The 16,164-nt window shown below is 39.7% G+C and overlaps 1 long non-coding RNA gene and 1 pseudogene across 1 annotated transcript; both read left to right on the forward strand.

The window, feature by feature from the left end:
• The first annotated feature begins 1,912 nt into the window (after positions 1-1,912).
• LOC148030668 (uncharacterized) lies at positions 1,913-2,710 on the forward strand. The gene is made up of 3 exons (XR_015692282.1): positions 1,913-2,001; positions 2,112-2,181; positions 2,527-2,710. It is a non-coding gene; the product is annotated as an uncharacterized LOC148030668 (long non-coding RNA).
• A 5,979-nt stretch (positions 2,711-8,689) lies between these two features.
• On the forward strand, positions 8,690-9,049 carry LOC148030669 (autophagy-related protein 8C-like pseudogene; annotated as a pseudogene).
• The last annotated feature ends 7,115 nt before the right edge of the window (positions 9,050-16,164 follow it).

Raw genomic sequence — 16,164 nt, forward strand, 5'->3', positions numbered from 1 at the left:
CCTTCCATAGTATCCTTACAACAAGCAACCTCTGAAGAAAGTTCCACATCTACATCATCACAAATAACATCTTCACAATGCAACAACTTTGGGCCAATAACCTCAACCAAACACTCCTCAACTACCAAATCCCCAATTACCTCCTCACAAACCCCTTCCAGCTCTATTTACTTAGTTTTAAACCTCTCTTCCCTCAAATTTTCAATTCTTTTCAAAGCCTTACTCAATTTCTCTCTCACATCCTCATCAATGTCACTCTCAGGGCTCTCAAAACCCAAATCAGAATATTCATAAACATCATTACAAAATTTAGGAGAACTCAAAGAAACCAGAAGACTATCAAATGAAGTTTTCTCTTCAACATTGTTGCCAAAATCGACCAAACAATCATCCACACAACTATCAAGAAGCATGAGGCTAGGTCTACTCAAAACAACATCATAAACATCACAAACAAAAGCCTCTCCAGGGCTACTCAAACCATCAATAAACAACTCACAAGACTCATCATCAGAGTCAACAACACTAACACCAAAATCACAAGAAGAGTCAGAACCTAAAACCTCAACACTTTCTTGATCAACAAATTCACAATAAATCTCAACAAACTCACTAGGTAACAAATTCGAACCCTCAAACTTCATCTTGAAACCTTATAATTTCTAAGCCCTCCCCCTCATGGTCTTTTAATAAACTCAAAAATTCATCCTCCATTAGGAGAAATATGGACTCTCTTTTTTGCCCCTTAAGGAGTGAATAAACAAATATAGGCCTAACCAATGAGAGAGCTGGGATTCCAGATTCATGTAACATGAATCTTCTAGCCATATCTTGGACCAAATCTTCCCTCAGCAATAAAATAAGGGAAAAGGGGAGTACAAAGCTGTCACTTCTTGGAAGTTTGTGCCTCGAATTTTCATTTTCTTATTTTTTATGTTTGACTTTAATTTTCTCCCCTTTTTAGTTTCCCCCTCTTTTTTAGGCGGAACTCAAATTTGTCATATCTCTTTCCCCGCTTCTTTTTTCCTGACAAAACTTTACAGCCTCACTGTTTCTTGCCCTGTCTGTAACCTTGTAAAATTTCATTTGCTTTGCACAAGCACAGAGAGAGTTTCATTTGTTTTATGAGAGCAGAGCTTGTTTTACCAAAGCCCTAAGATTCTCTTCACAAAACTCTACAGGTATATTTTTCTCTTCCATAGATGTTCTATGGTAAAGTTTTATCTCGTTTGGAGAAAACCTGTGCAAGTTATGTGCATTCTCTAACATGTAATTTCTTTTGTTTTGATGCTCTAGGAGTCTCTTACAGTCAATAATAGTGATATTTTGAATACTCTTCTTCTTCAACATCTTAGGGTTTCTCTGTAAACAAAGTTACAGTTATATTGTCTTGTTTTTTTGTTGCTCCATTGTTAAATTTTATCTCGTTTAAACAAAATGTATACAAGTTACATGCATACTGAGCTTTCCTTTGTTTTTTTACTCCAAGAATCTCCGAGGGTGAAGAACAATGATTTATTAAGAACTCAACTTCTACAACATCTTTGGGATTTTGAACACTCAACTTCTTCTTCAACATCTTAGGGTTTCTCTGTAAACAAAGTTACATGTATATTGTCTTGTTTTTTTGTTGCTCCACTGTTAAATTTTATCTCGTTTAGACAAAATGTATACAAGTTACATGCATACTGAGCTTTCCTTTGTTTTTTTACTCCAAGAATCTCCGAGGGTGAAGAACAATGATTTATTAAGAACTCAACTTCTACAACATCTTTGGGATTTTTTGCAGAGAAAGCCACAGGATATTTCCATTTTTTACTACTGTTCCATGGTTAAATTTCAACGCATTTGGACAAAGCCTATATAAGTTATATGTATGTGTTGACCCAATATTTCTTTTGTTTTTGTACTACAGGAATCTGTCAGTGAAGGAACAATGGTCTTGCTATAAGTCAACTTCTTGTTCAACATATCTAGGGATCTTTGTGAAAGAAATTACAGGTACAATGTTTCTTTTTTAAATTGATCCATTTAAATTTAATTTCATTTGGAGAGAACATTTGCAAATTATACACATGTTGATAGGTAACTTTTGTATTTGGTTGTTACAGATGTCTTCACGGAGGAAAAATATCAGTAGCATACTTGCAGTGGAGGTCTTCAACAGGAAAGATAATGGCGGTAATTGGATTTGTGATAAGTATTATAAGTTGGATTGGATTTTGATGCACCCAAGTACTCGAGGGAGTTTCAAGGTCAAGCGCAAGGATGTTGCAAACCCTAGCAAACATTGGAAAGGTAGAATTCTAGAGTTCAGAAAAGTGTTTAATGGCACAAGTGCAGTAACAGAAGTGTTGATTCAACATGTTTATACGCATAAACAAATCTCTGTACACGACGAGAACAACATTGCAAATTATAAACAAAATAGTAAGTTGTTAAATTTTATCATTGATTATTCTTTTGTATCAGAGTTGTTTTTAAAAGTCTTTGCAGTATTCTAATTCAGTCTTGTTTGATTGACAGCTCTATATCCATCGACTTTGCATGAATGGCAAAATGTGGAATGTTTAAGCGGCAAGATACATGTTTGGCATGAAGAGATAGGTTCTTTGATCTATGATAATACCTCTACAAGTCAACTTGCCACTCAAAATATCTTTTTTTATAATTCATTGTATGTGGTAGAAAGCCAGAGATTGCAGCATTTCCCATTGCCGCCACTATCTAGTGGTGAATGGTTCATTGGTAGCTTGGAGTTGTCAGGAGCTTGCAAGTCGAAGATAAAATCTGACATAAATAGTGCTATGAAACCCATCACAGGCTCCAAAGATGTGCATCTTAATTGGTTTATTCCATTCTCATTGTTTGCATATTTGTTTGGTTCATGTGATGTTTTGAAGAAAACAAAGATTACTTATCAATGCAAGTGTCCATCCGAGGAATGGATGAGTTAGCTATTGGGTGAGTCTTGGGAAGTCAAAAGAACACATTTTGATGAGACGATTGAGTGCAGGGTCAACCAATCTGATATTACATTCAGGTAAAACTTTTTTACTACTTTGCATACCTTGATTTAATTGACATAGGTCTCGCTTAGATGAATTGTTATCTTAGTCGCATTGATCACTTACCATTATTTTTGTTTTTATTATAGGTATTTCATTGCTAGACAAACTCTGTGCGTTCACTTTCGATATAGAAGATGGCGACTTTTGCGAGGGAAGTGGATCAGCTTGGATCAAGATATCCGAGATGACACACATACAGCGCTCGTAGATGTGGTAATCTTGTGGAGTGGTCATAATCCTTTCGTAGTCAGTGCAGAGAGTCATTGGCCCATTTATTTTCTGAGACAAGAAATCCAATTAATGTCCAGTGAGCCCCTCTATAACTTCTATTTCAAGTTAGATAATAGAAAAGTCAGGACTCGTAGTGAGCAATCCATGACATCTAAACAATGTGCTTCTCCACATATCCTTGAGATAGTGGAATCCTTGTAAAAAAAACTTTATAAAGAGCGAATACATACCTTTTTTGAACTTCTGAGTACTTTAAATTTTAGTTTACTGTGATCCAAGCGTGCGATAATACATACTGTAATTACTCAATCGTGCAGTTAAAAATCATAATTAAATTGCAGGTTAGAGGTCTATAATCTAGAGAATATTGTCTTTGCACAATGATATATTGTAGCGCATCTCTGCTACTCGTTTATTACATTTTAATATTAAATTGGATCCAAAGGGAATTTCAAGGCCTTTTAGATTTATTTTCTTTAAAAAATTATATATTTTCTCTCGTTAGACTTGAATATACTCAGCGACCCAAACATATTCGAGGATATAATAATGTAGAACGAAGCGTTTGTCTGTATGAGTCATTTTAACAGTGACTTTAAAGTACTGAAATAAAGAAACTAAGGTAAGAGTTTTAATTTGAAACTTTAGAGTTAATAACTTTATAAAGAACCTTTATTTAAAACCCTAGACACATAAAAGCTATAACTCCAAACTCATTTTCACTTTCATTCTCCACTTCCCTACACTTGTGCTCTCATTCCTTCTCTCTTTGTGTGCCATGGCTACCACTCCCGCCTTCGCCGCATGGATCAGTTCCACATGCTACGCACACATAGGGGACCAGATATACCCTAGGTTTTGCGTGACCTTGAACCTAGAGAGCTCGCTTTCCGCTGTAGACCCTGACTCTAGTATACTAGCATCGTTTTGTGATGCAGTGAACCCTCTCACTTGCTCTATTCCCGACTCCACTCTCAGGTGGGTTCCCATGGATTTTTTGTATAGTTTGTGTGCCGGATCCAGCCATGCAAAGGTGATAAGTCGAGCCCTGGTGCATGTGGGGCAACATCTCCGCGCTAGAGTAGTGCCCACCTCGTCACAGGACCACGTCACGATGGATCTCATTGAGAGGGATGCCACCTTTGCCATATATGTTATGTGCACTGAGGTGCAAGAGGACAGTGACGAGGACATCGATGCACCCTCTCGGCCACTATTAGAGTACTTTGAGAGGGAGCCTGAGGAGATCACTCTCGATCTGAGTGTTGAGGCAGCACAGAGCTTGGCTATTGTGCACCCACCTCCCTGCCCTGATGAGATGCCCACGAGCGAAGAGCCACCCCTCTCTTCTCTCCATGCTATCACCATCGAGGGGGTGGAGTATCTACTCATGCAGGATGTGCTAGAGTTGTTGGAGCTTAGGGAAGAAGAACTATACTGTATCATGGTGCGTGATGCACCTAGTGATTTCATAGATTTTGATTTACAGGATGCCCCACCACATGTTGATGAGGTGGCTCGTTATGATGGCACGAGCATCGATGACATCTTTGCCATTGTGAGCATCCAGGAGCAGATTGAGGATGCGGCGCCACAGTATCAGATCTCTGATGAGGAGTTCGAGCGGTTGCAGGAAAGCCTTTTTGGTCCTCGACCCGACTATGCAGTGCCTACCCAGGAGAGAGACGAGGGCAGCCTAGTGGCAGGAGCAGACCTGGATGCTCCATTACAGCGGCAGATAGATGATGCAGAGAAGGTAATGTTCTCGGTTTCATATGAAACTTAACCAGTAGGGCCTCTAGGGCATCGGGAGCACACACATGTGTTTTTGTCGGGATCGGGCCCCCAGATGTGCCCTGGCCGGAGGCTCGCGTATGGGGGCCTGAATCTGCACATGTGTGTGCTCCTGATGCCCTAGAGGCCCTACTGGTTAAGTTTCATATGAATATGATCCCGATGCCCTAGAGGCCCTACTGGTTAAGTTTCATATGAATATGATTTATATATCTTCAGCACACTTCATGCATAGTGAGTCTGATATTGAACTTGTGTGTTGCAGGAGATTGTCTATATAGATGAGTTTTCATCTAGGCAGGGTGGCCGATCTGGTAGCCAAGGAAGGGTGCAAGACTCGGCATTGAAGGAGTACGTTGGACAGCTTGTCAACGACATTATTGTATTTCATAAGACATGCTCCCCTGCTTTTGCAGAGAACTTCTTGAAGTTGAGGGCACTAACAAAGGCTAGGCCCTTCAAGACCATCCCGACCAACTCCAGTCTGGAGAAAGTAGTGTTGCTTCGACGTTCGAAGCTTCTCTACTTATTCACGAGTACTAGGTCTGGCCCACTTTTCTCCATGGTGGCCCGTGGCATGGTTGCCGGTGTTGAAGACCCCACTGTCATTAGACAGGAACTATTGGGGCAAAATGTATTGTTGCCTATGATCAAGAATAGCTCTGACCATGGGGAGCCTAGCTCCAAGAATCCTAGGAGAGAATAGATGTACTTATTGCCTACTGATATCGCATCACTGATGTAATGCACTTTGTAATCTTCTCTTCAAGTAATGAAAACTGATGTTTGTTGGATTCGCATGCAATGTAGTTTGTGATACGTGTCATTTACTGTTTTTTTTAACTTGAATGTTACGTTTATTTGTCGAATTTATACGTAACACGATTCGTACCCTAAATTTAATACATAGTGCTTTATCGAATTCGTATGCAACATGTATTTGTTCGAACGCATGTAACGATAACTCAACGATGTAAATAAAATAAATATCAAGCGACTAAACAAAAATAAGACGCGCCAAAAACTTTGTATTTGTATTAATAACAATTTTACATGGGGTCCATTACAACCAAGGCTTTACAAAATGTCTTCAGAAGCTACATTCCATGTGCTTTTGAGTTTGTACACCTCTATCCTTGCTGACCTCCGCGAGGACTATCTTTCCATCGCCGAAAGAACCTAACTATCCGCAGATCCCTGTCGGTGACAGTGACCCTCCTTGCATGCACCGCTGCATAGACTGAGTCTCCAAATAAGTCAATGAGGTAGGCTTCAGCAGCTTCTTGTAGTGTGAGGAGGGCTTGGGCAGTCCAGCGATTCGGTTGTTTCGCGCGTGATATATCTGGAAACTGGTTCCTGTTGTTCCTGATCAGTATGCCCTCCATGATCTCCCGCACCAACTTTTGGAATGGAGCCTTCGGTATCAGGAGGTGAGTGGTCTTCTGGTAGTGGCGGATCTCGCGAAGAGCCACTGTGCCTGGCTTCCATCGACGCTTGCGATGCTGGCGTGGTGGTGGTGGTGGTGGAGTTGGAGGACGTGGCTGCCGTATGGAATTTCCAGGGGGGTATCTCTGGACCGCTTGCTTGGTGCGTACCATGTCTTCTAGGAGAGAGAACTCAGAACTCAAAAGTGAAATGTGTAAAATGAGGTGAAACTTTAAACTTATAGCCAATCTTTTCAAAAACCCTCAAATTTCAATTAATGAATCCACGCTTAGGAAAAATATCACTAGTGCTCCGATTCACATGAAATTTTACCTGTAGGCTCCTCAAGGACACATCAACTACCCAAATTTTTTTTGGCCCCAACAGAAGCCTCTAGATCACCTGTCCGGAGGCTCGCGTCTGGGGCCCTGAATCCCCAGATTCAGGGCCCCAGACGCTGTCGTATTGCTGCGCATTCGAGGTGTGAAAACCACCCAAAAGTCGTGTGTGTGATTTGATACTTTGTACATAATTAGTTGTTATGTTTGCTCTTTTATTCTATGCTGAAGACGAAGAAGAACAAGGAGTTTTGGTAGACTGGTAACTCGAGATGCAATCTCATGGCTACACTTATTTCAAGATATGTCGATTATGGGCTTCGTGAGGATGTTTCTAACATCTACAACTGGATATTCTATGTGTGAAATGGCAGTAATATGGGCACAGAACCAATTGATCATGATGAGTCTGGAGAGCTTATCAAAGCGTATCTTAGCAAGATGTGCGAATGTCTTCTGAATCTGAATGGAGAGAGTGTTGTGGAGTGTGATCAAGTTTCTTCCATGCTCACAGTGACCTTTACGATAGGAGGGAAACATTTTGATCTTACGCTTGAGTAGTATATCTTGAAAGTTGGAGAGGGTAATGAAATGTAATGTGTTAGTGGGTTTATGGGTCTGGATGTTTCTTCAAGGCCTCTATGGATTCTTGGAGATGTTTTCATGGGCGTTTATCACACGGTTTTCGATTATGGAAAAACACGTGTAGGCTTTGCTAAAATTGTCCTGCTTTCTTGAGGGAAAAACGAAGTTTTTTTTGGAAAAAAAAAGAGAGAGCTTTGTTTTGAATCGGAAAGAGGGGGAACAGAGGAGGAAAATAGACGAATGATGAAGAAAATAGAGGAAGGAGGAAGAGGAAAAACACGCAGGAAAAACAGGGAAGGGAGCTTTTTCAATCAAGGGGAAAGATAGACAGCCTTTACGGGAGGAGATTGAAAGGATACTCCGTGGCAAAACAGAAGAGAGCTCGAGAGGAGATCATGGCTGCGATAAAGAATGTCGAAGGAGCTCTGCAACAAGGGGGGAAAACGGAGAGGAGGATATTGAGGAGGATTCTGTTTTCTGTTTCATGACAGGGACAGAAGATTCAACGATATAGTGAGAATGACGCTGAGAAAGGAGGATTAGAGGGAAGCTTGACAGTTTCAGAAGGAAATTCACGGACCTCACAAGCACACACAATTGTGAACGATTGATTATGGCATTAAAGGGGAAAATAGACGAAGGCAAAAGAAACGCAGGAATGAGAGACATGACCGGTGAAGATGAAATCAAGATAGCACTTGTCAGACGGGAAGGGGTGTGCGATTATATGTAATTATTGATGCATGTCTCGTTCAAGGTTGTCGGCCTGGTGATTCGCTCTTTTTCCACTACTCAGGTCATGGGTCATAAAGCTGAATTTGTGCTTCGACGGAGGAAGCCGTGACAAGACACATCAACAAAGAACGGGCTCAGAAGCTGAGAAGAGAAAAATGCAGATTAAGCGGAAGGAATTTCCGTCCTGTTCGGCTTCTTTCAGAAGCGTTAACAGGCGATCGAGGTTTCCGTCTAGGTTCATGTGATCGCTGGATTCACACCTTCTCTTTTTGCCATTGTGTCGTCATCAGCAACCACAAACCACCGAACATCTGGCAGACTCAGTCTGAACATCTCCACAAGAATGCGTGCAATGCGGATTCCTGAAGGACTGCCTATAGGATGTGTAATACCCCCCAATGTAAAACATTTCATTGGAATCATACTTGCTCAGTATTCTCAACAGGTTATCAGTGCAAAAAAATTGTGTCGTCATCAGATGTTATCTATGCAAAGAAGTGGCCGAGTGAAATGGCCTAGAGCTCTTTTAAAGAGGAACATGATCTAGAGAAGAGGAAAGCTGAAGCCTCTAGGATTCGTGAGAAGTATCCCGACAAGATTCCTGTAATAGTTGAGAAAGCTGAAAGAAGTGACATTCCAGACATAGATAAGAAGAAGTACCTTGTACCAGTTGACCTTACTGTTGGTCAATTTGTCTATGTTATTCGGAAGAGGATCAAATTAAATGCAGAGAAAGCAATCTTCATCTTTGTAGACAATGTTCTTCCGTCTACTGCTGCAATTATGTTGGCTATCTATGAGGAGCACAAAGATGAGGATGGCTTTCTTTATGTTACAAACAATGGAGATAACACCTTTGGTTTATGCTAAAACCATACATATGAAGAGCGTACAATGATGAGGGTGTTCGCAGGACATTGGAGTCATAACATAACAGCATATTCTTGAATTCTTATCATCACCCTTAAGTCCAAAACTTATCAAGGGAAAATTGTAAAGGCTAGAACAACGATGGAAGAAAAAGAGTTAATGGATTTTCTATTTTCTTTCTTGGATTCGGGGAGGATGAACTGAATGAACCGATTTCTTTATCTTGAACCCTTATTTTGTTATTAACAGAAATTAAACAGAGACTTGGCATCATTTTCCCATCTTGCTTACTTGCTTGATAGATCTTCTATTCTGAAATTTATGAAGGACTTCTGAAGTTGCGACATTGCTTTCGAAACCCGTCGACAATGCGAGCCTCCAGACAGGTGACCCAGAGGCTTCTGATGGGGCCAAATTTTTAATATAAATGAGTTTTTCTAATGCCCAGCATGAGGGTGAAGTTTCACCAGATTCCGATTTATAAATTTGACGGTTCAATCTTTTTTTGAAAATGCGTTAACTGCATTATACTGCACTGATAATGTATTGTCAACCTCGCAACTGTAGATTAAATGTATTGATAATGAGTGTGCGCAACTGCAGATTAAATGTATTGTCAATCTCACAATGCGAAACATTGGAAACTTAAAAATTGACAAAAAATAAATCATGGGTAAAATGGAATATCACATCGGATATACTGTTGCCAAACCACTAAATATAGTAAGGATATAGTGCATCGGCCCATGTACAACTGATCACCGACGTGTACGTGGTTGCACATTGAATTTATCCTCAACAAAACTACTTACAAAATTGGAAACTTGAAAATTCACACAATGCGAAACATGGTCAAAATAGAATATCACATATTGGATTTAGCATTGCGAAACTATGAAATATACGGTAGATAGTGCATCGCACCAAGTACAACTAGAGCTAGGGAAAATTTAGCTCCATTTTGCAGGCCACTACTATCAAATACTTGAAGGTCTACTGGAAAGATAACCCAAAACTAAGCTCCTTACAATCTACAACCAAACCTGAGCTAAAAACATAGATCCAATTACAAGGTAGCTTCTCAAAGCATATTGTTGACATTAAGATTAAATGCATCCTTGTTATTGCGGATCCTGTGAACAAGAACCAGATCTATGGGCTTAATAGTGATAGCATGAATGGCTAAAAGTTGACCATCACTCATTAGATCAATCAAGTAGCTTTCAACTGCTTCTTGGAGAGCAAGCAAGGCTTGGCTTGACCATCACCCCACATTCCTTGCCTGGTTCCTCGAAAAGAACTTGTGATGATGCCCTGACTGTAGATCTTGCAGTATTTCTCGCACCAACCTGGAGAATGGTGCCTTAGGAATAATCAAGTCAGCACTCTTCTGGAATTTCCTTATCTCGCGTAGCGCAGCTGTGCCTGGTCTCCATCTTCGCTTTTTATGTGTTGGAGGGCGTGTATTACGAGCTGTAGCAGTAGTGGGAGGTGGAGCAGCTGGAGCATGTGGACCACCATTTCTGGACAATGGCAAACCATCATTATCGACCATACTAGGGCCACCATTGTTGGCCACAGTAGCGCCACCATTATTGGCTGCAGTAGGGCCACCGTTATCGGTCACTAGGGGATCTTTGTCACTCACAGTACGCTCACTAGATTCGGAAGAGTGTTGAGCTCTTGCTCTTGCAGACGCCTTTTTGATAGGAAGCTTGGAACGTGCCATGGCTGTGATGATGCAGGATAGAAAGGTGGAGGGTAGAGTGGAGAGCAATGGGAAAAAATGAAAGGAGAGACGACTTAAATACAAAACTTTCAAACTTACTGTGGTGTAAATGAATTTTAAATTTATCATTTCATTTCATTTCTCCACCCCATCCCTACCTCTCTCTATCTCCTGACACCCCCCTCATGCCCCCCCCCTCTCTCTAGGCCAATGAATGTTCCAATGTTTAGAATTTTCATATCTTTGTCTTAGGATTTCAAAATTGACTTTTCATAATTAAAAAACAAAGTTCGAAATCGACTTTGAAAAATATAGTGACAAACCTTTGAAATTTTAAAGAAAATTTATAAGACATCTCATGTTAGAGATATGAGTATTGATATGTCATATCCTTGGGACTTGTCCTCTCTTATGGACTCTAAATGCATCAAAATTATTATCTTTATCTAGGTCTCCATTTTTTGCCATCTCTCTCTTGGGTTGCCAACCATTCTGCGTGCCGTTGTCTAGCTGTGCTGTTTTCATATCTTGCTTTTCTCACTTCATAATTGCCCTACTTATAGATTCTGCTTGAGATGTTTTGGACTTCTTTTCTTTTTCCTCGTATCGTATCTCTAGTCTCCTATACCACCATTGGAATAATTGCCTCATAGAATTGGAATCATTGATGCCACCTCCATGATCAGTTGCCTTTTGAAAAGCACAGCGAGCTTGCCAGTGAGATCTTTCCATGCCTTGAGTTGACCATATTGCCAAACTTCCTTGATCTGCAAAGTATGGACCATGTGCTTCAAGTATATGCTGCACAAGAAAAGAGATTAGAAACACAAAGTAATTCGAAATGATGTTTTTTTTTTGCAATGGTGATAATACTGACCATGTAGTGTGTTATGCTATTTGTAGTCCATGCCTCCACCATGGACTTATGAAATTTAGCAGCTGTCTCTTTAAATGCATTGGCATCACCATCCATAAACCCCAACTTCTATAAGAGAGCTGCTAATCTATCTAGGTGTATCCACACTTCTGCCTTCGCAATCCTCGTTCGTCCCCCATTGCTCCAATCTGAAACAGCCAGGTGCAACTTTTTCCATGCTTCGTACTTCTCTGGTTGTTTTACTAGTATATTGCCTTCCTCATCTCGAGGTGGAGATAAAAACTTCCTAGCCTTGGGTCCGCCAAAGCATGGTTTACAAGGAACATTTCCACTTTTCCCCGATTTTTTCTCGTCCTTTTTTATTTCTACTTGGCCTCCGTGCAATCCAACTTCAGAGAGGACTTGTTCTACCTTCTTGCATGTAGCATCAGATTCTGACACGGGCTGCATCTTGTATGCAAAGCATATATATTCATATACTAGCTTCTCAATTATTCTAACCAAACAATGCAATGTGCAAAAGTGAACCCTTGTTAGTGGTATTTCCAAAATAGGGCGCCAGTTTGGATCCACTGGAATTAGCATTCCATTTCTCATGACTTTTTGATCACGTGTCGGAGCACCCTGTTGTCCTGCCTTGGCAAGCCATTCTTTCTTTCCATCTTTCCCTTTCTTCCTAGTTTGCATACAGTATATGCACGGAAATTTTGCATTTGCTGCATTTGATAAACCAAACATACACTTCAATGTTTTTAAATCACCTGCAAGATGCCATTCAACTTGATAGTCCCCAAACCCCTCAACATGTAAAACTGCTCCATTATTTTGCTGTTGAATAACACTGGGTATATTAGTGAGGTTTAAAAAAACTTTAAGTACTTCATGGTCCTCCTTTGGTACTTCAAATGCTGCAAGCCACCATATTTCATTCTCCGATTGTACACTGAAGTATAAAGGATATTTTTCATCGATGTTGGGATCCAATGCTCGATTCATAAGTGTTATACTCACACGCTCAAGTTTTTGCCCCTTGATAATCTCACTCTCATCAAGTTTGAGGACAAACTTAAGCTTGCCTCTACATTCTTCCATAGACATATTGTAAAACTTGACCATAGCAATCTGAACCCTACATATATCCAATACAAAGTTGTTGGATGCATTCAATACAAAGGCAACTTCTTTGGAACCATACTTCAATATGTGTGTGTGTTCCAGATGCGTAGGCTCACCAATTAGTTCTAAAACTTTCTCATTTAGTTGTTTTCGAGCCTTCTTCACGTGAAATGGTTTTGGCAGAGGCATTACTCGCTTAGTATTGAAGACTTGCTTAAAACCTGTATCCAATTGTTGATAGAGCATACTATATGACTCAGAACTCATTCCCACCTTGTCACATAATCCCTGAGCATCTGTAGCAGTAAACAAGTTGCTCACATCCCTAAGACGTTCACTAGCAACACCATCCACAATGTCCCTGAATTTACGATTTTCCAATGCATTTTTGACCATATTCTTGCTAAGGACTTTGGCAATAGTATCATTCTCTGCATGAGGAAACATATTTCTCATTGTAGTAGATTGAGCATATATCCGTCTATGATATTGTCCACTTCCTTTGGCTAATTGGCCAATTGGTTTAACGGATCAGATGCGCCGACGTGCCTCTTTGGTTTTTAAAGTGGGCCCAATCTCCAAAGTTTTTGTGAGCTTCCTCTCTATGTTTCGATTCTCCTTCTCTAAGTCATTGACTTTAGACTGTAACTCCATATTCTGCACGTGTGTAGCATGCATAGCATCTTCAATGACAGACATTGCTTGTTGTAGGTTCTGGTTCTCTCTATCCTTCTCAGCCAATAATCTATCCTTTTCCATCAAAGACTGCATATTCCCTTGTAATCTTGTCTGCATATTTGTCAAGGTTTGATGAGCCCCTGCTAATCCTTGTGTGACAAGTCTACATGTGTATCCATACAATCCTTCATTGCCTTCACAAGCAAACTTTACAAATGATGTAAGCCCTTCAAATTGTGGTGGCCTTCAAGTGAGTGGATCGGGTGGATAAATGCACCCATCAACCCAAAGGTCCACATTTTTTTTCCCTGCATTTCTTTCTTGTTGCATCCTGCATCTTATTGCATCATCTCTTTCCACAGTTCTTTTGAACATTGGTGCATATTCATCCTCCAATTGAAAGTAAATATCTCTCTTTCTCTTGGTACATCCTGCACCTGCATTCTGCAAAAAAAAAAGTATGCAAATGTTAACTTGGATTAACATTCAAATCGCAGAACTACACCCCTTTGATTCACTATATCTGTGTTTTTTTTAAAACCCAGTTGGTTCTTGTCTCTTTCTCTTGCTTTCAGTCTTGATAGACCCTAATCAACCCCTAATCAGCCTATAATCTTGGCTTTTAATCTACCTCTAATTAGCATCAAATCTTATCTTCTGTTCTATCCAAAATATTCTCTCTCTCTCTCTCTCTCTCTTTCTCTCTCTCTCTCTCTCAACAAAAATTCATCAAGGAAACCCTAAACACATTCATACTGAAGCTTGGCTAGTGGAAAACAATAACATCATCTTATCTTCTACCCTAATTTACTATCTGTCACTCTATTACTTATTTTCTTTGTTCATCTCACACAGTCCTCTCTGTCCCCCCCTTCTCCCCTCCTCTCTCTCTCTCTCTCCCCCTCTCTCTCTCTCTCCCCTCTCTCTCTCTCTCTCTATGAATTGATGCTTAAGAACTGAACAACAACTGTGAAGAATAATAACATCACAAAGATTTAAAAAATAAAGATACCTCCATTATCACTGGATTGCTTGTAGTATAGACTGTTGAAGACGGAGATTTCTTACTGCATATTTCTAAAGAGGAAGATGGCTTGTAGCAGGGTAGAGTCTATTGTAGATAGAGATTCTTTGATTTCAACAAATGGTATCAAAACTACTCCTCAATGTTGCTTCAGAAGAACTCGTATGCAAGAAACCATATTCTGGAGGGAAAGAGAAGAATGCACAAAATTTGGGACAAAACTAGAGCTTTCTGAGGGAATGAAAAAATGCCCAGAAATAGATATATACTTGTCCAAAAAAGATGAAAATTTACAAGGAAACTCTCGAGTCAAAAAGGTGTCTCTGGGTAAAAAATAATCTTAAAATATGATGTGTACGTCATTTTATATCATTTTTTAACTTCCGCCCTTTTAAGAAGCGAGAATGAGAATGATTGAAAAGTCATGAGGGCACTAAAGAGGGCATTAAAGAGTCATGAGGGCATTAAAGAATGATTGGCTGCGTTTTTAGAAAAAATAGAATTGTATTTTTTTAGTTATGAGGATTTTGAGAAAAAGTGACCTTATCCTGCAGTTTGGGAATAAAATAATAGGTGAAATCTATTGAAAACACAAAAACGAGATTTGCTTGATTGTAGAAGATCTCTTTTTATAATATTATTTTGGAATCTCTTTTTAGAGAGAGAGAGGTGAGAGAAACCCCTTAAGGGGCAAAAAAGAGAGTCCATATTTCTCCTAATGTATTCTCCCTTCACCTTTCAAGCAATCACATCTATCACCAAGGCAAACAAGCTCACTCTCTAAATTGTCTCTACTCTCTTCAACAATGCCAAGACTATCAAAAATAGCAAAACTTTCTTAACTCTCATCCTCTCCCAAGGAACATGAAAACTCTTGGTCCTTCAAACAATCTGGTCTCTCATTTTCTTCTTTACAACTCAGATCCATCTCTCGCTCATCTCTATAGTCCTCAAGCTCCAAAGTATCATTAGTCGATCCCTCCTCTTTAGTTAAATTACTAATCACTAGACTAGAAATATCCGCGGTCAATGGGTATGCATTCACACTCCTAGATTCTTCACTCTAATCAGTTAAACAAGTATTTTTCTCCTCAACCACCCTAGGGAATTTCTCCTCACAGACTTCAATTGATTTCACAAGTCAACTCATCCCTTCTAAATAGAGAATATATACTAGTATACCTCTCTCAGGATAGGCATAACTAACTCTATTCTCCTCAATTTTTTTTTTCTCAACTCACCTTTTTGGTTCATAAAACCCTAACTCTTTTTTTCTTTTAGTCTTCCTTTCTTGATATTGAGCTATCTTCACCATTTCCTCAAAAGACTTAGGGTGTTCTTAACCTCTAATTTCACTCTCCAATCTTCTAACTTTAACCCATTTACAAAATACATTATCTTCAACATAATCGGGGCTATCTCACCTTCTGAAAATATTAAACTCTATCGATTCCACAATCTTTCAAACTCCCTAGCAAAGTCCTCAACACACTGATCCTCTTTTTGAACCCAAGTTTTCATTTTTGCCCAAATCTCACTTTGACTTTCTCTTTTTGAAAACCTAGATAGAAATGCATTTTTAGTAGTCTCATAGTCCAATTTTTATGTCTTAAATTTCAAGCTCCTCTCAAAGTCAAGCAACAAATTTCGTGCATCTCTGTGCAATTGATACCTACAAATTTGGAGTTTAT

The sequence above is a fragment of the Lygodium microphyllum genome, chromosome 10 (assembly GCF_053477565.2).
Source record: "Lygodium microphyllum isolate KBCC chromosome 10, Lygodium_microphyllum_v1.1.10, whole genome shotgun sequence".
NCBI lineage: Eukaryota > Viridiplantae > Streptophyta > Polypodiopsida > Schizaeales > Lygodiaceae > Lygodium > Lygodium microphyllum.